This window comes from Cavia porcellus, unplaced genomic scaffold (assembly GCF_034190915.1).
Source record: "Cavia porcellus strain 051 isolate PalLab524CR breed Dunkin Hartley unplaced genomic scaffold, mCavPor4.1 scaffold_28, whole genome shotgun sequence".
Taxonomy (NCBI): Eukaryota; Metazoa; Chordata; class Mammalia; order Rodentia; family Caviidae; genus Cavia; species Cavia porcellus.
In genome coordinates this window covers 26,868,685-26,891,030 of record NW_026947511.1, presented here as the reverse complement: position 1 = coordinate 26,891,030, position 22,346 = coordinate 26,868,685, and the positions used below count along the sequence as shown (strand labels likewise).

Sequence of the window (22,346 nt, the reverse complement as noted above, 5' to 3'; positions counted from 1 at the left end):
ACAACTTTTATTTGTCAAATTTTAAGCTAAAAAAGGAACATCTTTTATACTTGTCTAAACATTGCTTTAATTCATTACATACATAAACAGACAAATCTCTCCAAAACCCAATTCTAGTTTCTAAGCCAACACAAAAATAATCTATATTTAAAAATTATTTCTGGGGGCTGGGGATTTAGCTCAGCGGCATAAGCCCCTGCCTTGCAAGCAGGCGGTCGTGAGTTCGATCCCTGGTACCGAAAAAAAAAAAAAAAATTTCTGTCTAAGAGAGCCATAAAAGGAAAGAATATGCCTAAGTAACTCAAAACTAGGAAAAGCAGAACTACCCTGCTTACTTCATAGGTTTGTTTGCAAAAGCCCTTTTAAAAGGTAAAGCACGATACAAATTTAAGGTAATCTTTCTTTGCCATTATATAATTACCGTGCCTAGAACTTTTTTTAAAGAATAACTTTAAAAAGTGTTAAACTTTGCTCTTTCTCTTTGGTGCTGGTAGTGACCTGTCTGTTATCTTCTGATGTCACACAAGATATGTATTTAAATCAGTTCTGGAGTATCTAAAGTTGGGGCAAGGAACAAATCCCAGTTCACAGGAAGCAGTTTTGGAGAGTTGTGTGACAGATCACCTAAAAATGTGGCTTGCAGCTGGCATGTCATTTGTATATTATTATGATGTCCATCTCTTCACAGTTACAGTAATCATGTTAGTTTTATTTGTAGTCTATTTTTGGCGCGAATGGCATTAGTGATTTAATAAATTAGTATATGCTATGTTAGCAGGGTCAGAACTTGAGGGATGTTGAAATGCTGTATCAGTAGTGATACAGAAATAATACAAGGCACATTCTCTCGAGGTTCTTTCAATTTGAAGGAAAAACAGCAATGATAATATAGACAAATGAATTCATTAGAAAAGTGTAGTAAAATCTGATGGTGGTGGCCAGATGATATGTAGGGGAATTAATAGGGCTCTGTTCTCTGGAGATCTTCCCTAAAGGCCAGAAGTTAAAGGAATGAAAAGGCTTTTTAGAAAATAGGCCAGAGGTGAGTGGCCATTCTTGCTATTTTAATCAAACTGGTAAAGATGAGAAGGTAAGAAAGAAATTAAAGATACCATTTTAAGTGAAAAAGATTTCTTTTTTTCTTTATTTTTTTTAAGAGAATGACTACCATGAAACACAGTGATCATGGGGTTTGGGGTTGGCATTGGTTTGTTTTTTCCCACTGTTGAGAATTGAATGCAGTGTCTTATACATGTCAGACAAGCTCCATCACTGAGTTACACTTCTGGGTTGAGTATACATGTTTTTGTATACAGAAGGGGATAAACATGTAAGAAAACCCCAGCGGAAAGGATACTTAAGCCAGAGCCTAAAGTTGCTATTGAATCTGTAAATAAATAGTATAAGGAAATCCTAGGGCCATAGGAAAGCTAATGGAAGGCAAGCAAAAAGATTTCAGAAATCTAGGTCCAAAATGGGGTTTCTATGTAGTGGGAAATCTTAGTGGCAGAGCTCTTGCCTGTGCTGACCAAGGCTCTGGGTTTGATCCCTATTACCACCAACACCCCCAAACAACGAAAGGAAAAAAAGTAGGGGGGCTGGTGGTAGCCACAAAAGTGATAGGAAGTGTTACAGCTTCTGAAGATCTCACCTTTCACGAAGAACTGAGATTTGGTTCAGTTCAATTTCTCTTTGTGATGTAGGAAATCCCAAATGAGAAAGTTTTGTCAAATTTCATTAATTCAAAAATTTCTTATTTTTTAAGTAAGAAAAAAGTAACACTTTCTTCTTTCAGCCTCTTATTTGCCAATTTTTAAATTTTAGGGAGTTAAGGGTTAATAAAGGTAGTTTACTTAAGTTGACATCTGTTTGCTAAATGAGAGAGCAGGGGTCTCCCAGATAAGCTTGGGACCCAAGGACCTCATCCTAGTTCAGGTGCTCAGCTGGGAGGTTCTGTGGGTGCCTCCCCAGGCGTGGCCTGCACAGAGTGACAAGGTGACTCTGGTTGTGCATGAGCTTTGAGGACCCCTGTGACTGCAGGAAAGAAGTTACAAAACTTTTGGCTCCATCAAAAATATACCTGCTTGAAATATGTTTTTCAAGTTTGAAACAAATCATTCTGTCCGTATTATAAGCAATGTGCAATGCTAAGGTTATTTTTAAAGCATTTTGTCAACTATGAAGCACTATAGAAATTTATAAAAATATTTCTGTGATGCTTGATTTCACTTCCTAGGAAACAGAAAAAGTTGTTAAGAAAAATCTTTTCATTTTTCTATCACTGGCAAGGTCTTTGTCAAATATCATTGTTAATGAAGGAAATTAATTATTCTGAGGTTAACAGGAACATTTGTCTTATATTATCAGGTTAGTGAACTGAAACAACCATTATTTCTATTATGGACAGGAATTAGCTATTGAAAAATTGAGCTGTCATCTGTTCATATATTAACATTAACTCATTAAAGCCTTTTCAGAATAGAATCTGCTCTACCTGCCATCCTATTTCTTCAAATTTTGCAGAAAATAGCTCTATGAATTCCAAAACCAGTGTGGATTAAATATTTATTAAATGTCTTGTGAGAACTCTTGAGTCTGGTCACTGAGCCTTTGTAAGCTCATTGTAAAAGGAACATGTAACAGGGTCTGTATTGTCAATTACAGTTTACAATCTTGGAAGACTGGGATTTTCACATTATTGTGCATTCCAGTAGTGTTAGCCATACACTATAAGTAGGCATAAGACGACCTTTCAGAATTTGGATAGTGTCCAGCTGTTTGTTTCATAGTCCATTATTATAAGCTTTGTAATGCTTATAATTTGATCTCTCAACATTTCTGCAAGTATTAGTGCCCATATATTTCAGATTTCTTGAGATAGTACAGCATAATTTTTGTTTCAAAAATGTTTATTAGTATAATAGACATTCTTGATTTCTTAGATTTTATGTGAACTTAAGTTCTTATGAAGGAGAGGTTATAAAGTTATCCCCAAGTTTTAATTTAGAACCTTTAGAATTCATTTCATTACTACTAAAGTAAAAATTATTAGCTCATCTTTATGTTTTGGGGAAAAAAATTACACAGCTGATTGAAATCTTTCAATAATGCTAGTAACTTTGATAACTATATATAAAAATCTGTTGATAAGGTGACACAAATTTCTTAATACCATTATTATAATGTTCTTTATACCATTATTTATACCATTATTATACCATTATTATAATGTCTTTGTTTGGGACTGGAAATACAGTCTAATTTGCCTTTTCCTTTGTTTATACAGCTATAAAAATATTATTCAAGATGTGCATCTAATTACTGCCAGTAGTGCAATGCACCAAGCCAAGCATTTGCTACTGTCAAGAATCCTTCTGATGCAGCTGAAGAGAGAGAGAGAGAGAGAGAGAGAGAGAGAGAAAGAGAGAGAGAGAAAGGAGAAAGAAAGAGCAATGTCCCTTGAGCAAGACTTTTTGCAGCTGTTGTGTACATTAATCCAGGGAGCAGATCTCCCAATACTAAATATAGCAGGCATATCCTTTTACATGATAAAAAAAAATTTAAATGAAAGTTTTTAACTATGGAGTCACATTATTTTAGATTTGATTTCCTTTAAAAAGGAAATAGGCATTGTGTAGATGTTCTCTCCATAAAAATATTATTTTAATAAATGAACCTGTGAAAAAGGCTAACGATACTTGCAACACATCACAACTTCCTTAGGCTATGATTTCTGTGAATCTTATCAATCCCCTCCAAAAGCTTTCCACGTAGAAAACTTCAGTTTTCATCTAATTATGCACCCCATCATCCATAATTAGAAAGTTATCCCAGGTTTCACTCTGAGTAACGGTAAAGAGCTCTCTGAGATAGCTCTTTCCCCATTGTCAGTACCCTGTTATCGAAACACACTTGTAAACTTAAATCTGGAAATTACCTTTCTTTTTTTAGTTGACCCAGATGAGGATGTCCAACTCAGGCACTCCACTGCGATGACAATTATCCAAGGAGAACTTTCGGATGAAAGCACAGGAGAAAAGGAAAATTCTTCACGCCCTTGGAAGTAGAGAGCAGCCGTCCATAGAGAGTGAGGAGTTAACCTTAGTTTTAGTGAAGATGGCTGTAAGAAGCTGGACGACCTGTCACCACCAAAGCCAGAGCATTTGTCAGCTCACAGGTCCCAAGTTATTTTGAGCTGTACAAACCATGTGCCTGTGAAACATTCCACCTGATTGGACGGAGAAAACTGAGCAAAGAGATTCCATAGCAGGACAGCACCTATGCAGAGAGGGGGTCAGTCATTTTTCCTACCTATAGAATTTCACTTATAGCTGGAGGCCGAAGGTGTTTATGGGTAGACGTTTGACATTAATACTAAGTATATTACATCACATTCCATCTCTCAAAGAAAATGATGTGCTTTAAAAAATGTTTCAAATTACTAATTTTTAAGATCTTTAATTTTGATCAATGGGAAATTTATTCTTGTTTAATTACTGAGATAAGCCCATAAAAAGCCAGTATAAAGCTGAGATCTAACTTTTTATATATCGATTGATTGAGATAAGGTCTCACTATGTAGTTTACCTTGGCCTTGAACTCACTATGTAGCCCAGGGTGGCCTTGAATTCACAGTGACCTTCCTGCCTCAGTCTCCCGAGTGCTGGAATTACAGGAGTGCACCACCATGCCCAGCTGATGTCTTTAAAACCAAGGGTTTTAGAAGTGTTCACCCAAAGGCAAAGCAAAAGTAGAGAAAATAACTGTTAATAGCTAATTAAAAATCACAGAGAAAAAGGATAGGAAAAATATCATTGACATGAGAATAAATTCAGGAACAAATCAGTTTAAATAAACTTCTTCAGAAGAAACAAATTGGATACTGATTTAAAAACAATAGGCCTATATTACATAAAACATTACAACTCTTACTCACTTGTGGTTACCTGGATATAACTTTTTGTACATTATTTTGTGAGGCGAACGTGATAACTGCCACATTACAGAAACTTGGCTTGTACATTATTTTGAAAAAAATCAATGCTAGATATTTTCTTCCACAAGCACTACAAATCAGTAAGAAAAAAATCCTTAATAGACCAACATCTGCTCTGATACTTACTTTGTAAAAATATAGTTGTTTTGATATTAATTTCATACATTTTTGGAATATGAATTTGAAAAAAAACCCCACTGATTAATACAAACTAAGTGATTTTATGATAGTCCCAATCTTGCTTGAAGTGTGCGTTTTGAAAATTCAGACTTCAAAGCCAGTGATTACTGTTGCTATTATTATTATTTTGCAATAGTGGGGTTAAACCCAGGGCTTTGCATGTGCTAGGCAAGCACTCTACCACTGAGCTATCTCCCCAGACTTCCAGTGATCATTTTTTTTTTTCTGGTACCGGGGATCAAACTTAAAACTGTGCTTACCAAGCAGGGTTTTATACTGTTGAGCTAAATCCCCAGCCTCCATTGATTATTCTTTAAAAGAAATATTTAAGTGGCACATGCCTGTAATCCCAGCATTCGAGAGGCTGATGCAGGAAGATTGCTGCGAGTTTGAGGCCAGTCTAGGCTACAAAGTGAGTTCAAGGCCAATCTGAATTGCATAGTGAAATTTTATCTCAAAAATAAATAAGACAGATAAGATTATTTAGATCATTGTAGCATGAACTACATTGGCTTTAATCTAGCTTCATAAATCACACAACTGCTTAGAGAGTTTCTTTCTCTTTACCAATTCAACGAATATTTACTTTTTTTTTGATACCGGGGATCGAACTCTCACGATCGCCACACAGGTGCTTATACTGCTGAGCTAAATCCCTGGCCCAAGAAATATTTACTTAACGCTCATGATGTACCAGGTACTAGATAGAAAACAGTGAAAAACATACACAAGCTTTCCCTATGTCATAGAATTTACTAAGCTATTTTTATCTTCAGTCATTTCAAAATATCCATAATACATCGAACAGAGATGAAATATCTTTATTGTGATCACAGAAGAGGCTTCATTACACCTTTGTTATAAGGTTTTACACTTACACAGGCAGACGAAAACAACAAAGAAAGAAGTGAGTAAAATTTTAAATAATTCAGGTGAAAAGAACTGTGCTAGCCGGGTGTGGTGGTCTACATCTGGAAATCCAGCACAAGAAAGGCTGGGTCAGGAGCTTCAGAACAACAAAACAGAAACAAAATGAAGACAATTACAAGCAAGGAGAAAGATATGAGGAGAAGCTCAAAGGAATAGGTTAGTATCGTTACCAAGGTAATTAGTATCTTCAACAGAAAGATTCAGTTGTTTTCTTACCTAATCCTGTGCAGATACGAATGTCCAGCTACTTAATTTTGTCTCTGTCTTTTTATTTATTTGGATTCTCTCACGATTATTTTTTTTTTAACTTAAAAAGAAGGTCTTGGGTTGGTGGAAGCCCAGTAATATAGCACTTCCCTGGCTTGTGCAAGACCCTCAGTCTGATCCTTAGCATACATAAATAAATACATAAATACATAAATAATTTTCCTTCACTATTCCACTCGAATCTTAAGCCACAGTCCATATCAGTGCTGCTATCTGGAGATTCTTGGGAACATGGAAAAATAGAACTTCTGTTTTAGGTAGCTAATAGGTGTGTTACAAATTAAAAGGGAAGCACTTATACCATAAAATAACACATTTTTCCCTCCCTGCACGTTGCCTGATAACTCTGGTAACCTCTTTTTTCCAGGTATAAAACACTGAGATTAAAGGAGACCCACACAAAAACAAGTAGAAAAAGCAGGATAAATTTGAGTCATTTGTAGGAAAATGGACACACCTTGATCCTATAATGAATGCTAAGTGACATAAATCAGAGACAGACTATTAAATAGTGCACGGTTTCTCTTATATGAGAAACTCATGATATAAATAAAAAGCAAAACGGAAGACAGACAATAAGAAACAGGGAGTTAGACTATGTGGTAATGAGAAGGGAGGTGTGGAAGGAGGGATGGGAGAGGGCAAGAAGAAGACAAGTAAAAAAGATCAAGATGTATTCTGGTAATCCCAGCACTCAGGAGGCTGAGGCAGGAGGACTGCTGAGAGTTTGAGACCAGCCTGGGCTACACAGTGAGTTCAAGGACAGCCTAAACTACATAGCAAGATCCTACCTCAAAAAAAAAAAAAAAAATTAAGATGTGTCACGTATACATATATAACCAAAATGAACATAATTACTATACATTGCAAACATAAATAGATAAATAAAATGAAAAAAACCAGAGTTGGCTAGGCAATCAGATTACTGATATTTTAATGTCAAGTAGTAAAATCAGTTTAAAATGTGACAGAAGAGTTACAGAGAAAAGAAGCCAAGGAAATTTGGGCTTCTTTTCTTTTTTACTAAAGCACTTTCAAACACACATAGCATACAACCTTTTTTGATATCTTAACAAGACAGCTAGTTGCATATATTTAAAATAAGTATTTTTCAGCAAGTATGGGCCATCTTGCTTATAATACATCTAAGTCATGCTCTAGATTTTAGTTTTTATAAAATTTCTGCTTCCTTATGTCCCTACCTTTCTTGGCATCATAATAATTGTGTAACTATTATGTCTCAAACCTGCTAATTCAGATTTTTCTAGAGTTTACTGGTAGAAAGAATAATCTTTAAAACTTTTAACTGCCCAACATGTTAAAAACAAGCTTCATTAGTAACAAAATACAAAGTTACATGTCTTAGAGCCTTCCCCATAAAGCTGAGTGACCCATCTAACACACGTGTCTGTTGTGGTTTGAAATGATCCTCTGCTTGCCTTCAGCTGTTTCTTAAACCAGTCACTCCGCTACAGAAACAATTTACTCACGTTGGGATGATCCACAGGAATGCCAAGGAATCTTGAAAATCTTTATCAGAGGAAGTCTTCACTTGGAAGATAAACAGGAGAAAATTTCTGCGCTGGTAGACTCGTATATAAATTTTGTATTTGCTATTTTTTCCATATTGTCATAGGCTTCCATTCTCCAAAAGAAATTGCTCATGTATACCAAAGTTTCAGTAAGTTTTGCGTGAAGTACCGGTACGTAGATTTGTTTTCAGATATCCTCCTCCAGTGTCAGATGGAAAAACAAAATCAAATATCTGTGTCTCACTTTGAAAACTAAGACCTATATGTATTTTCTAATCTTTTGCAATGAGAAGAAATTTCACACGAGATAATCCTGACCATCCACAGCAACAGATAAGATCATAGAGGGTTTATATAAATCCCATGATATAATGGAGAAATACAATGACAACCTTAAGAAATTTCCTTTTCATCTACACAGTAGTAAAAATGCTTGCTTGGGAAGACTAAAGACATTTAAAACTTCTAAGTTCAAAACCCACTTAGTTTTTGAAGCTATAAACATAAAAACCTAAATGGAACACTGGTGTCAAAACATGATCCTGAAAAGTAAAATGGGAATTACCTGTCTCGGGAGAGGCACCATTCCTATCTCAATAACCAGGATCATCTAAAGTCCGAGTCTCACTGACTAACTTGTGTCAGCCACAAAAGTAGCAAGAAAGAAATGTGATCCTGCCCTGCCAGAGTAATGAAGGGTATTTACAGGGTTCCGTTGCGGATCCAGGGACAGTCGTTTAGAACAGATTGCGCTTTCAGACCAACTTTAATAACCCAGGCTGGATGGTGTTCCTAGCCTGGAGGGACAACGGAGGTGGCTGGTAACTCAGATGAGTAAGGAAATAGGTTTTCTTCATCTCTTAGATTTGATGAAACGGATAAGAAATTCCTAAGAGTGAAGTGTAGACAACATACAAGATATCTGTCCGAGAAGGTGTACACACCTTTATCTAGTACAAAAGTGAGGATTTGGTTGATGCATTTAATAAATACATGTGGGAAAACAATGATACTTCATTCTTGTTCTCCCGATGTGATGGTAATAACTATACGGTTCTGCTAAAGCACAATATCCCTTTACTTGAGCTTTTGGTATATGATATGTAGCAGAGTTTACCCTTTTTAAAAAGTATTGTTTCCAAGAAGAAAATCTGTTCCCAAAACTTTTAAAAAGAGTGTCGTATGGGATAGCTAGTGTATAGTTCAAGCTTACGATGCAAGGGAACCCCAGGTTTAATCCTCAGCACCAAAGAGAAATATAAATTTTAAAACAGGAGCATCCTGTGACTAAGTAACTAAAAACACTATCAATTTGTATAATGTATATAATCCTGAAGGTATACCCACTGCTGATACCCACTCCTCACCACATTAATATAATGGTTATCTTATATCATCTTGGATGAATTAAGTTAGCATCCACAGCTATGTGCTGTCTTACACTTAAGCTTTTTATGTACATTGTGCTTTATTTACTGTATTCAACTCAATGATCCATGAAATAGTTACTGTTATAATTTTCACTTTACATATAAGAATCTAGGGCTTTGAATGAAGTAAAAAACTTGCTGAAGTTTACAGAAGAGCCTGCGTTAGAATTAAACCCAAGGCTAAGTCTGTGCTTACAACCATTACAAACATTTAAATAGTCACATTTCCAATGTATTTTTGAAAAAAAGGAAGGGTAAAAATGAGTATAAAGGATAGTTTCTCTTTTAGTAAGTACTGTATTCAAAAGGAATACTACGTAAGACTTTAAACTCTTAATGTTTTTGATTGAAACCAAAACCCTGGAATTCTTTGACTAAACAACATCAACAAAACAAAAAACAAAAAGGAGGGGAAAGCAAGCAAAAGCTTTCAAATGCACCCCATCTGCCATATTTTAGCTGAGAGTATGACTTGTTATGCAGACAAGAACTTGGCATTAATGCTCGGCGGTAGGCACTGGAAGGCAATCAGAATGCTTTCACAGACTAATTTTGGTTTCTATTTATTATAGGCATGGTGCTGAAATAATTTAAGGACTTCGTTCATTTGAAACTAACTTTGAATGTCATGTTTGAGCACATCAACATGGGTCCATAACTTTTTTGCAAATTAGGGCTAGGAAAATAAGTCTGAATTCTCCCTTCGGAGGCTAGCACGGGATATGCCAGGGTGCCAGGCCCTGGGTGAGTCTGCTCAGATTCTATTTGGGGCTGCACGCACATCTCACCTAAAAACAAAGTTCAGCGTTCTTACTCCCAGCTCCAGTAATCACTCTCACATGGATGATGTGAGGGAAAGGAAATGAGAACTAACATTTCTTATAGGTGCCTGCTAGGCCGGGGAGCAGCCCAAGTCTCTTGTTTGATTTCCAGCACCTCTGGGAAGCAGAGTTCTGTGCGTGACCCAGGGAGGAAATAAGTTTAAACAACAGCAGTTTTCCCAAAGCTACCCCTCCAGCGGGCTGCACAGTCGGGTGGACTCAAACACAGATCTTTTAGGTTAGATTTATTTTCTTTTCACTGTCTTCTCATGAAGAGTACTTATTCAAGTTAGTGCAAAACATCAGAAGTAAGCTGGGCCTAGTGGCCCACGCCTGTATTCCTAGCACTGTGGGAGGCTGAGGCAGGAAATGGTGTTTACTATCTGGGAAGACTTAGTGAGACCTTGCCTCAAAATAAAACATAGAAAAGGAATTGAGGGTGTAGCTCAGGGTAAAGGCCCTGGGTGTAATCCTCAGTACTGGCGGGGGGGGGGGGGATCAGAAAAAATCTAAAGGAGGCAGTTCATAATGCTTTTCATAGGTGCTGATGGGCCAAAAAATTGTGAAAAGCTGGAATTGGGAGCACACCTCTACAATCCTAGTATTCTTGGAGGCAAGAGGATTCCAAGTTTGAGACAGACCTGGGGGGGTTTAATGATTTACTGTCTCAAAAATAATAAACAAGGACTGGGAATGTACCTCAATGTGAAGGGCCTTAGTTTAATCCTCAGGATTAGAAAAAAAATCATGAAAGCTATTAGTATTGCTTTGGCTTTCAGTCTTGATTTTTTTTTTTGACGGGAAGAAGAAAGCAGAAACATAGCATATGACCAAGTTTAGGGTCATTCACAAAGAATGCTCAAAATTAGTTCACTGGAATAGCAGTGGCTAAGAAACACGTGAAGTTTTCATTTTGCCATAACTAATTTATCACGGAATTAGTAAATGCCAAACGGGATGAACTTGTTGCAAGGAGGGAAAAGTAGAGAATAGGATCTTGGAGAATATAAACCATGGAAGATCCAAAAGGAATTTATATTTTATATGCTTATCCAAATTTACATCTCGCATATGATTTTCTTGATTTAGCAAACTTCCTACCAAATAAAAGTTGCATAATTTATTGCAGGAAGTCCTACAAAATGCTTTTTTTTTTCTTTCTCATCCATTCTGGTCATTTTTGAATTGCTCTTAATTCCAAGGAGGATGGACTCTAAAGTCTTGCTTAAACAATGTCTGCAGATCCCACATAATTATTATGCGTGGGAATGCCTTGGAGCTCTTTTCTTTCATCTTCTAGCTTAGGCAGTAAGCTTTAATTCAAAATGTGGATGATAGTGTCAGACAAGATTACAGAGAATTTAGATAGGAAAATTTACCACCATGTAAACTGAGCCAGGCATAAATACTATATATTGTACACAGTCCACTGACCTTGGGCACTGAGGATTAGATGCAGGACCTTCTCTCTGGGATGTATCCCCGCACTTGTTTTGTTTTATTTTATTTTATTTTATGTTCAAGGTAGGGTCTAAGTTGCTAAATCACCCAGGCTGGGGCTGAATTTGTAGTCTCTCTGCCTCAGCCTCTCAGAGTGCTGGGATTACAGGCAGGTATCATCAGATCCAGGTTATTTTGCAAATTTTAATGAAGAATAAGAAAAAACATGAGCCATCATATTGTAACTGACAAGTGTGTGCAATTATTATGTTTCAATTTTTAAAATTTTAAAGAAAATAAAAGTTTGGATGTAATTAGAAATGTGATCATTCTAATTCTATGAAATATAAACACTTTCCAGCCATTCTTCTACATAAATCGTTGTCTCTAAGCAAAAAGTTCTACCAGTGATTTCTTTGCCTTTCTCTTGTGTATTTGTTCACCTTTCTTTCACTTATTTAATTAAACAACTAGTGCTACAATATTTCATAGATTGCTACAATTTGACTAACTTGTCATTTACATATTCATGTTTCATCTGCCCAACTAGATAAACTCCCTGAGAATCACAGCCTTAAACAGTTTTAGGCACACAATTCTAATCTCAATACCTATTACAAAATTAGTATGTAATAAATATTTCTCTGTGACTTCTCATAAAAATGACATTTACATTGTTAAGTTGTCCTAAATTTTTCTCTCAATTCAATCCATATTTACTTAACATTTACTGTAAATCAGGAGAAACCAAATGACCTAAAATCTTATCAACACTGTCTGGTTAAATTGTCATTAACAGTTAAGATATTTAACATAGAAATACTATTAAGAAATAAAAATCGGACATGGTCACACATATTTGCAATCTCAGCATTAGCAAGGCTTAGGCAGGAGGATTGTGAGTTTGAATCTGATCTGTACTATAAAGGGAGCTCTACATAGTGAGATCTTGGCTCAAAAAACTAAACCAGACCAAACCCAAAAACAACCATACAAATAAACCCTGAAATGAGGAAGGGAACTAAAAATGATTGGCTGTCCTGTGTGTACCAGTCACAGCGCAGCGAGGAACTAACTATATCTGATTTCGGCTCAAGGGATGCTTACAATTCCTGAGATAATTAAAAAGAAGGAAGTTTGCTTTCAGAAAAGGCTCTGTCCTTGTAAATTTACAATGCCTGTGTTGCACTTCCAAGAGCTCTTCCAAAGGTGCTTTCAGACCTCTGCACCTTTCTATTCTGGCTTTCCACTGGTTTTCCTGCCTGCCTTAAACAACCTTTGTTTCATTTCAGCTTCCTCCTTTCTGGCCCTATAAAGATCAGATTTTTGTTTCTTTGTTTCCATTCCTGTTTCTCTTGAGCTTTGTACTTGGTGGTCCTCATTACCATAGCTGAGGGGGGACCTCTTTCCATTATCACATCCTAGTTTTGGGATTCCAGTTTAAGACACCAAATAAGCTGTTTGTCCAGGAATAGACTATACACTTAAAATTAATTTGAATCAACATTTCAGCTATGTATGACCAAGACCAAATTGGACTTCTCTCCTAAAAATTAGATAATCAATTACTTTGCTCTCTGAGTGATAACTACTGACCCCAGCCCAGAGTCCACATCAACTGAGCTCCCCACCTGCTCTGTGCTCAGCACTGGGAATTTAATCCAGGGCCTTTGCACTGAACTACATCCCCAGATCTTTTAATATTTTTTTGAGACAGGGTCTTTCTAAATTACCCAGGCTGGACTCAAATTAGCAATCTGGGATTACAGGCATGCACCACCATGCTACGTTTCAACCAAGCTTTGTTGTTCATATTTAATATCTAATGTAACAACATAATAGCCTGAAATATGGGTCATTATCCCCATTTATGAAGGATGAAACTGAAAAATATACTACTGTGGTTTTTGCAAATTCAAGGGTCTGAAAAAGCCTCAGGAAGTCCATCTTGACATTGTCCAGCATATATCATTATCTTCTTTTTATAGAGGAGGAAACTGAAGATCAGAGAAGAAATTTGCGCAAAGCCTCTTGAAGCTGTGATTCACACCCTTGGTGTGCGACACCAAGCCCAAGCTCTTCTGTGCTGTGCCAGCCACCTTCAGAGGCAGCCACACTCCTTAGTAACATTTTAGGAATAGATTTGGAAAAAAATTCAGAAGAAGTAGAATAATAAAAAGGAGACATCTGGTGATATTGGGATTATGTTGATTTAGTGACACCCTGTAAAATGCTTCTAAGTAATTGAAAATCTGGATGATTCATTATCTCTGAAGATCAAAGAATCAAAGGAACTGAAGTAACAGCAAGCAATAAGAATTGTCTGTGTATCTCTAACTGCAAATTATCAGGCCATATAGTTCCTATATTTAAACTGACATACACTAAATTACTTAGCATATTATCTTTTTAAGTTATTTACAATCATATATGGGTTATCATAGTCCAATAAAAACAAGAAGCATGTAGTGCATAGTAATATTGAACTCAAAACAAAAAACAAAAAATAAAAATAAAAGAGATGAGCTAAGAGCTCACTGTAAAATTAAATCCTTGAAGGACCCAAAAATTCAGAATAATGTACATGAATGTGTAAAATTAGGATCTTGAAGGACCTAAACTTAGATGTTCATGAATCAAATTTAAGAAATATATATAATCTCTTTTGGAAAAAAAGATAATAACTAGTATAGGAAAATAATTTATTTTAAAGTTGAGACAGTGATATATGCTCCATGTTTTGGGTACCATATTGAAATATGATGAATAGGAAGATGGTAAAGGAAGAAATCCAATCAGTGCTATAATTAAGCAGAGAACAATTATATTTAGAGCTGGATTCTAATTCCACCACTTATCTGAGAAACTTTAGGCAAGTTATTAAATCTCTTTGTGCTTCTATTTGTTGATCCCTTTAAAAAGGGGATCCAGGCACAGCAGTACATTCCTGTCATCCTAGCACTAGGGAAGCTGAGGCAGGAGGGTCATTTGAACGTAGGAGTCCACCAGTGCCACCCTGGGCAACCCAGCAAGAACTCATCAACTAATAAGCAAACAAATAGGGAAAATACCATAGAAATAGAATAGAAATGTTGTGAGGTATAAGCAGTTTAATACTCTCAGAATAATGTCCATAAATATTAACCACTCTTATTACCACTAGTAATAAGTATTACATTTTAAATAATTCTTGTTTGAAATCATAGAGAGGGCAGTACATACACTTGTGCTGAGCTATAAACCTAAGGAAAGGCCAAAGGCTGAATGGGCCACCTAGACTGATGACTCAGACCCAACGGCAGTTCAGGTTTCTGGCCTGGTTCAGTCCTTGGCTTCTATTCTGAGGCTGACAACAAGAATGCCAATTAGTGCCAAATGATGAGTTCATAACATAGGGTGCTGTCTATTAAAGATGTGAATCAGATGGCTTACATCTTGTGTGGAACACCAATAGTGATCAACCAAGTTCAAATTCAAACTGACGCCACACAGGTAAAATGCTTCATATCCAGTTACCATGCTCCTGAACCATCTGCTTCTGAATTCTAAATTCTCAACTCATCCACTGCCAAGGGGCTAAACATAGCTAAAGGATTTAAATTATAATTTGATCTGACAACCCAGGTATCAAACAAGACTTGTCCAGCCAAATAAGTAGAGTGGTGACAAATATCACAGCAGTATATCCATTCTATGACATGGACTTCATGACAAGAAAATCATAATTGAGAAGATTGCTATCTTATTTCTCATCTTAAAAAAAGGATGTCAGCGTAAATGTGGCATTCAACACAAAGTTTTTGTTAAGGTTAAGTAATTTAGAGGGAGGAAATCTAGGAAAGTGGGACTATTTTAGTCTTCCCATGATTCTAGGTTGCTAATAGACTAAAGTTGAATGCACTGTATCACCCTATATAGGCTAAAACAAAATAGGTTTGATCTACTAAATAAATGCTCCCAATGGTAATGAAGAACCGGGGCAGACGTCAAATTCAAAGAACAGGGATGCTTTAAAGCCTATTATTTAAATGCTGAAGCGTTAGCATTGTATTTGAAGAAGCTTGATTGGTTTACTTTTCTTAGTTATTCTCATTAGAGTCCTGTCAGTAGATCTGCTTTAACACTCATGTCTTGCCTATGAGGAAACTGACACACAGAGAGGACGATTAATTCATAGTTGTATGGAAACCTGATATTAGAAAAGATACGTGAGTATTAAAAGGTATGGTTTGCACAGATCATTGTTTAGCTTTGTCCTGTGCTAGGGATGGAACCTAGGGCCTCCTTTACACTGAGCTGCAAGTTTTGGTGAATTGTGTCTGCATATATGGATGATAGGATTTAGGGATTATTAGCAATGTTAGTTGGCTGGTATACATTACCTTCTAAACTTTTTAAACAAAACTCATACCAAAAATAAAATGTCAAAATAATTCTCTTCTATTTCAATGTTTTGAGTAAAGTTCTTAATAAAAAATCTATATAAAATCTGATCCTCTAGAAACCTATTTTTTTCCATTTTGAATTGGGAGATATAGATATAGATATAGATATAGATATAGATATAGATATAGTTTCTGACTTTTCGAGAATAAGGACTTTTTCCAACAGTAAAAAGTCATAGATCTTCCAAATGATGATAACCATTATATTTTAATCCACTGCCTTAGAAAATATAAAATGGCAAAATGAAACTATGTATACTTGGTTTCAACAGGTTTGTATTTCATCAGTTGTAATACTGTGTAACAATATACTGTTTATTCTGTTTTCAGATAATTCTTGATGTACAACCTCCGACTCCTTCTTGGCTCTCCAGGGGCCTTGCTCCCAAGTTAGAAATTACTTAAAGGAAAAAGCACTTGTAGCCCCTCTCTCACTGACTGTGCCACCTTGGGCAATCATTCTCTTTTCAAATACTGCAGAGAGAGAAGTCTTTGTTTTGCTTACTTTGGGAGATGGCGATGAGTATAAAAATGAGATAATATGTAAAGTGTCTAAAATGTAAATGTGATGTATAAAATAAAATGATCTATATAGCTATGAAAGAATTTGAAACTGTAGGAAATGTGGAAGCACAAAGAGTGCTCCTACAGTCTGAAAATTAAACTAGAAAATCAAAATACAATAAATAATGTATATGAGCTGGGCACCTAAAGAAAAAAGCGTCTGGGCAGAGTGTAGTGATACACAGTTATAACCCCAGAGCACTGGGAGGTTGAGACAGGAGGATTCCAAGTTTGAGCCTAACCCTGGACAAATTAGTGATTTGGTAAGATCGGCATAAAAAACTTTAAAGGGGGGCAGGAGTTGGAGATGCAGCTCAGTGTAAAGGAGGCCCTGGGTTCAATCCCTAGAATAGGAAAAAAGAAAAAAAAAAAAAAAAAAGAGGAGGCAGAGGCAGGAGGATTGCAAGTTTAAGGCCAGCCTGAGCAATTTAGTGAGACCCTGTCTCAAAATAAAAATTTTAAAAAGGGCTGATGATGTAGTTCAGTGGTAGGCAGTTTAGCATCAATGAGTTCAAAGCCCAGTAATACAGGATGTGGGAGGAGCAATAAACATTTCAAAGTATTTATATGGGTGTTCATAAAGTCATATATACTAGCAAAAATTTGGAAAATAGTTATCTGAAAAACAGTTTCAAAGTAGTATTTATAATATCATCTTGTTTAATAGTAGTATATTGAGGTAGAATTGTGGGAGACTTTTAAGTTATTCTTTCTTTCTTTCCTTTCTTCTTTCTTTCTTTGTCTTCTTTTCCTATTACTGGGGACTGAACTCAAGCCCTTTGCATGGAGCTGCATCTCTAGTCCTTTCTTTATTTATTACTGTGAGACAGGCTCTCACTATATCACCAAGTAGGCTACGCTGGGCTTGAGCTTGTGATCCTTCGGTCTCAGCCTCTCAGAGTTCTGGGGTTATAGGCATGTGCCACCACTAACAGCTAGGTTGTATCATTGTTAGAAAGAACCAAAATAGTAAGTCTCTCCCCCAAACCAAAAGAAAGCAAGAAAGCCAGCCTATGGACATCAAAAGAGGAGGAACAAAAGAAGGAAACTTTGATTGTAGCTTAATTGGTGTATGAATATGTATATATGCCTAGCTACTTGTATGTCTATCTAATACATGTGTACTTATAAGTATGCATACATCTATATCTCTACATATCTAAGTTTTAAGCAGTAATGACAGGTAGAAAAGCACTATCCAACTAAGGGAGGCCTCTCTGCTCCTGCTGGCTGTGCAGCGGGGTGTTGAGTCTGACACTGCTATACACTGTGATCAGTTACCTGCCTTTCTGAGGCCTGTGCCCACCCAGCAGCATTCTGACTACAAGTTTTTACTTTTTAAAGTAAGCTTTCTAGCCAGGCATGGTGGCGCATGCTTGTAATCCCACCACTTGGGAGGCTAAATCTGGAGGATCATTGCAAATTCATGACCAGCCTGGGCTACAAAATAAGATCAAGACCAGCCTGAACTTCATAGCAAGATCCTGTTTCAAAAAGACAATAAATAAATAAAGTATTCTTATGAACAACAACAACAACAATAAAATAGTTGGTAAGAGATAATGCTATTTGGTTTATTTTTAAGCCTTTTTTTTCAATTGTAAATTAACAAATTGGAATGCTGGCTGATGCAACACTCCCAGGGGAGTTTGCTTAATGTAAGTACTTTGCTAAAGAAGTGGGTCATTCTAAAATGTCTTGGGTGGGGGAGGGGAACAAGCTTCTGATCTTGGAAAGTTGCAGACCAGACAGTGGCTTGTGGTGATTTCATCAAGGTAATTGCAAGCTGCAGGGTCTTATGACAGTAAGCCAACTGAACTTCTCTATCCTGTAATTCAGTGTGTCACATTTAAAATACAAAGCAGGTATGTCTCGGTGACTTTACCATAAACTATTTCTGCAGTGTAAACAATGGGTGATATGGCATTTTATTTACGACTGGTATTATTTCCAGCCCAGAGATGCAAATAAATTGAGGACTAGAGAGACCAAGTCACCTGTCCAAATTATAGCTGATATCAATTTAAACTTGGTTATAATTGGTGCCTCCTGGTTTCTAGCACAGGAAATGATTTTCCTCAGTTTTGTTTTTGTGTGTGTGTGTGTGTGTGTGTTTTGAGACGGGGTCTCGCTATGCAGTTCAGGCCTCAAGCTCACTTTGTAACCCAGGCTGGTCTCAAACTTGCAACAATCCTCCTACCTCAGCCTCCCAAGTGTTGGGATTACAGGTGTGAGCCACCACACCCGGCATTTTCCTCAATTTTTAAGAAACTGTCATGGTTGATAATGTACTTATCACAGTTATATTTCCTTTTTCTATTGAGTAGTATGTTCAAAGTAGTATATAGTATGAGTAGTATGTTTACTTAGTAGTATGTTCAAAGCATTCTGCTACCTTAATATTTTCTTCAAATTTGCTCTAGGCTTCCTAATATGAACAGATTTCTAATGTTGTAAGTATGAAGGAGAGAAAAATGTAGACGGATGTGGTGGTATATTCATGAGGCTGAGGCAGGAGGACTACATGATGAGTTTAAGGCCAGTCTGAACCAAACAGTGAGGCCTAGTCTGAAAGAGAGAGAGAGAGAGAGAGAGAGAGAGAGAGAGAGACATAAAATGGGTATTTACTAAGAACCTAATACCTACCAGTCACTGTCTAGATATAGACAGTGTCCTACTTCACTTATTACTGACTAAAACCTTAAGATGTATACTCTGATGACATGCTAAATGAATGCACTTCATTTTATTAGGCCATATCCAAAATTATCATGAAGTAAAAATCATTACTGTAAAACATTTATGAATCATTTAATCATATATAACACTAAGTATGACTGCAATTGAGTAACCTTATAGTAATGTTTATAAATCTTCACTGAATATGGACACTGGAGGCAATGATAGTTCTTCTTTAGGATAATCAACAGTTAATTCTTTCTCTTTTTTTCTTTCTTACTTGAGACAGTGTCGAGAGCACTACATAGCCTAATCTTGAACTTTCAGTCTTCCTGCCTCAGCCTCCTGAGTGCTGGGATTATGGGCATTTCCCAGCAGGTCCAGCATCAATTGCTATTTTAGTAAAAGGGATTTCTCTTCTCTTGCTATACACTTAACTATTACCTTAAAAAAGAAAAAGTCACAAAACCTATATATTATATGATTTATCTTTACATGAAATTCTAGAACAAGTAAATCTATATAGAAGCAGAAAGTAAATTAGTGATTTCCTAGTGTTGTAAGTAGGGGAACTGGGAGAAAAAGAGGGGTAACTGTTACTGGAATTTTTTTTTTTCTGATGGGGGCATGTGTGGTGAAAATGTTCGGAAGTTGATTATGGCCATGACTGTATAATTATAAATATTTAAAAATCTAGTGAGGGCTGGGGATATAGCTCAGTGGTAGAGTGCTTGGCTAGCATGTCTGTGGCCCTGGTATGACCACCATCACCACCAAAAAAAAAAAAAATTCCATTGAAATGTATACTCTAAATAGGTAGATTGTATGTCATACGATTACATCTCAATATAGCTGTTATTTTAAAAATATTCTGAGGGGAGGTGGTGGCAGCTGTGGTGGTATGCCCCTGTAATCTCAGCATTCTGGGAGGCTGAAGCAGAAGATTACAAGTTTGACCCTAGGTCAGGCAATGTAGTGAGACCTTGTTTAAAATAAACAACCAAAAAGACAAATTTAAAAAGATCTGGGGATATAGTTCTGTGTGAAAGTCATCAGTTCAATTTCTGGTACTGAAGGAAAAAAAAAAAAAATTCCTCAAAAATACCCCAGAACAAGATTTCTGCCATCTAATTGCATAATCTTTCTCAATCAATCTGATGATGAATATCACAGGAGGATTTTAACAGTGAGGAGGAGTTTTAACTTCAAAAGGCCACAGGTAATATGCAAATAAACTCCACTGCAGGGACAGAAATGACAGGGAAGGGCTGGATCGAAGCTCAGGCAGGGCCCTCACCCAGCAACTCAAAACCCAGGGATTCCCAGAGCCACTCACACAACAGCCAAACCCATGGAAAGTGCTAGATCAGTGCCTTGACTGGGAATGACTCACGAGCACTGTAAAATCAATCACTAACTAGTTCTTTGTGAAACAATAACAGAAAATTCTAGCGCTTTCCAGGATTCTGTCATCTGCCCTCGATCAGCTCAGCTGCTTGTGCTTCATCCATGAAAAAAGCCCAGAGTCCGTTCCTGCTGTCCTTCCTTTCTAATTCTGCAGGACCTCATCCCTTTCTTTACAGCATGTGATGGCGCCCTTCTGCTATTCCTCTTCCCACAATGTGCTTACAGGTGTTCTAAGACATTCTCCTGCTTTCCTCTAGAAGAAAGCAGCTTGTGTGGTTTGGATGAACTTACCTTGAGTAGGGACAGACATACGAATTCCCTTCCTGCTCTCTTAATCATTCGTTTCCTGGAGGCCTCTCTTTACAGGAAAACATTGCATCTTTCAGTTTGCTGGACATCCCTCCCGAGATGAGCTCTGCAGGAAAGCCTTACCTGCCACAAACAGCGTTGGAGCTCCAAAGGTCAGGAAGGGCTCTGCTGGGGATCCCAGCCCCTCACCTCATTGTTGAGGGCAGGGAAGACTGTCTGCTTTCTCTTTCTGGGCTTGCCCATCCTGCTAATTTTAGGCTACTTCCTCATGCCTCTGCCATGGGTATCAGAGCATGTGGCTCCCCTCGGAGGAGCTATTTTCTCCTGTGAGCCTCACTTGTTTGTTTCCAACTTGTCTGGCTTCTTCCACCCCTCCCCACCTCTGTGGGGGACAGCTTTTTCAAAGTAAAACTGAAATATCTTTTAGGGGCTGGGGGCATAGCTCAAGGGTAGAATGGCTGCTTGGCGTGTGGAGGCCCCAGGTCCAATCTCCAACACGCCCGGCCTCACACACATATGTATACAAGCTCATTCTGATCCCAGAGTGTTCTTGAACCCAAGAGATCAAAGAAAATTTTTGACATTAGATTATAGTTGTACTTGCCAGGAGTCAGATTTCCAAATCATGTTTATTGAACAAATGTTTACTAGGTTTCTACTATGGATGACACATTGCACCAGGTCACAGAATGCAATAAAGAGTAGAGCAGACATGTATTTCACTAATGAAATCTTGGTAACAGAGATTTATTCAACTTCCACTATGTTCTGTCCTCTACTAGGATCTTAGGATGTAAATATCAGTAAGCAGAGACCCTTTCCTCAGAAAGCTCAGATATTTCTATATATAGAGAGTGATTCAGGTCTTATACTGGAATTCAGTTAATAGGTAAAAATGGATTTGAGGTTAGTTTTCAAATGTAGTATTCTGCAAGATACTGGAGGTAATAAGAGTACATATTTGATAGGTGCTTCTCTTGGAAAGATGATGGCCTAAACAAAAAAATTGCTCAGCTGACAAATATTTAATGAATGTTTATTATATTTACTATAAATGTGTTCTCAATATCTTCTGAGATCATTTTATTTTTGTCATCTTATTTTAGGGAGACAATATCATTGTGTAGTCAATGCTGACCTCACACTTGCCAGCCTTAGTCTTCCAAGTGCTGAGATTATAGGTGTATCCCATCATGCCTTAATTATCTTCTTCCCTAATAGTATTGTTTGAGAGATTTCTGTATACTATATGGTTTAGATCTAAAATGTCCCTAAAAGTCTTATGTATTCAGAGGTGTAGCTTTTGTGAGGTGAATGGATCATGGAAGCACTATACTCATCGGTGG

General features: G+C 37.0%; 1 protein-coding gene across 3 annotated transcripts in view; it reads right to left on the bottom strand.

The window, feature by feature from the left end:
* Mypn (myopalladin) overlaps positions 1–21,213 on the bottom strand; it is a 102,736-nt gene extending 81,523 nt beyond the window's left edge. Inside the window, exon 1 of one of the 3 annotated variants that reach the window (XM_063239584.1) lies at positions 21,124–21,213. The gene's annotated coding sequence lies outside the window, so the exon portion shown is untranslated. Of the gene's footprint in view, positions 1–3,937; positions 4,192–7,863; positions 8,105–21,123 lie in introns of those variants that run through there. The other 2 variants (XM_063239583.1, XM_003473627.3) reach the window with 2 other exon arrangements.
* Between the last annotated feature and the right edge of the window lie 1,133 nt (positions 21,214–22,346).